Source organism: Colobus angolensis, unplaced genomic scaffold (genome assembly GCF_000951035.1).
Source record: "Colobus angolensis palliatus isolate OR3802 unplaced genomic scaffold, Cang.pa_1.0 Scaffold139, whole genome shotgun sequence".
NCBI classification, from domain to species: domain Eukaryota; kingdom Metazoa; phylum Chordata; class Mammalia; order Primates; family Cercopithecidae; genus Colobus; species Colobus angolensis.
Genome location: NW_012114477.1, coordinates 817977 through 819529, shown reverse-complemented (window position 1 = coordinate 819529; position 1553 = coordinate 817977). Strand labels below are relative to the sequence as shown.

Sequence of the window (1553 nt, the reverse complement as noted above, 5' to 3'; positions counted from 1 at the left end):
ATAGTTTCTATTCATGGTTCGTTGAATCTATGAATGCAGAACTCACAGAAATGGAGGGCCGACTTTCAGGGAAAAGCAAGTTTCCCTTTATTCCTTGCCTCCCAGTCACTAAGATGCCTCTCCCAAGACAACCATTTATTAGTTTCTGATGTCTCCTTCCATATATACGTAATGTTTGCAAACCTTCATGTATCTGTTGTCTACTCACCCACCCCTCTTCTGTTGTAGAATACCATATGCATCTGTGTTTATTTAGCACAGATACAGTCTCTTTAGGTACTAAATCATATGTTTATGAATTTGAAATCCCTGAACTCACTATTTAGTCATATAAATAGAACTTTGCTGGTAGAACATTTCCTGAAGCTTTGTGTAGTTTTTGGCCTAAGTCAGTAAGATTTGCCAAAGGTTTGGCAGCTTTAACCAATGCTGATGCACCGGTTCTCAGTTATTTTCTTCTGAGCTGTGTCTGATAAGCAAGAAAAGGAATAAGTTAAATTACACCCAGGATGATCTGCTAGGGATGTGCCATACAAGATAATGAATGTGCTTCACTTCTATCACTTGATCCAGCTTGTGGATCCCTTCCTTGTCCTAGCTGATGGCTCTTATCTCTTATTTGAAGTTATTTTCTATCTCCCCTTGCTGCCTGCCAGATTTTGGTGAAACTTCATCACTCAGGGAATATTTCCTTTCTGAACAGCTTCACACTGCTAAAAGATGAATCATGCTACCTCTGTGTTGCTGAACTACATCTTATTGAGCCTATGTTTCTCTTTCTCTCTCTGAGACAGAGTCTTGCTCTGTTGCACAGTCTGGAGTGCAGTGGCACGATCTTAGCTCACTGCAGCCTCCACCTCCTGGGTTCAAGAGATCCTCCTACCTTACCCTCACAAGTAGCTGGAACCACAGGTGCCCACCACCATGCTTGGCTTTTTTTTGTTTTTTGTTTTTTTTTGTAGAGATGGGGGTCGCTTTATGTTGCCGAGGCCCTTTTTCCTTTTCCTTTTTTCTTTTTTTTTGGCATATGAAAATTTATTACTACAGTGTTTTCACCATTAAAATTTATGATCTTGGTCTTTCCTGCTTTCCTTTACATAGGGCCAAAGAGACACATTGGCTACTTTGACAACCTTAAAGCGGACTCCAGGAATATCACCAACAGCATGACCTTTGTGACCAGATCCAGCAACCAGAACTTCATCATTTTCCTCAATAAAGTTCAAGCAACTGTTGTTGGGTACAAAGGCTGTGATTTTCTTGCCGTTCTTGATCAGCTGGACCCTGACACACTTCCTAATGGCAGAATTTGGCTGTGTGACTTCAACTCCTACTTTTTCCAGCATGATTCCTTTTGCATGAGAAGCACCTCCAAAAGGGTTGGCCTTCAGGGCTGTGCCCAAATGGGCTTTCTTGTACTGTTTATCATGCCACTTCTGGTCTCATTGGTGACTACGGAGCTTCCTAGCAGTACGAAGTCCACGACACTTGCCCATCCTGTCAGCGCCACGGGCCTCCCTTTTTCCTTTTTCTTCTTCTTTTTTTTTTTTTTT

The 1553-nt window shown here is 41.9% G+C and overlaps 1 pseudogene; it reads right to left on the bottom strand.

Moving 5' to 3' along the window:
* Positions 1 to 1019: 1019 nt before the first annotated feature.
* LOC105506616 lies at positions 1020 to 1496 on the bottom strand (annotated as a pseudogene).
* Between the last annotated feature and the right edge of the window lie 57 nt (positions 1497 to 1553).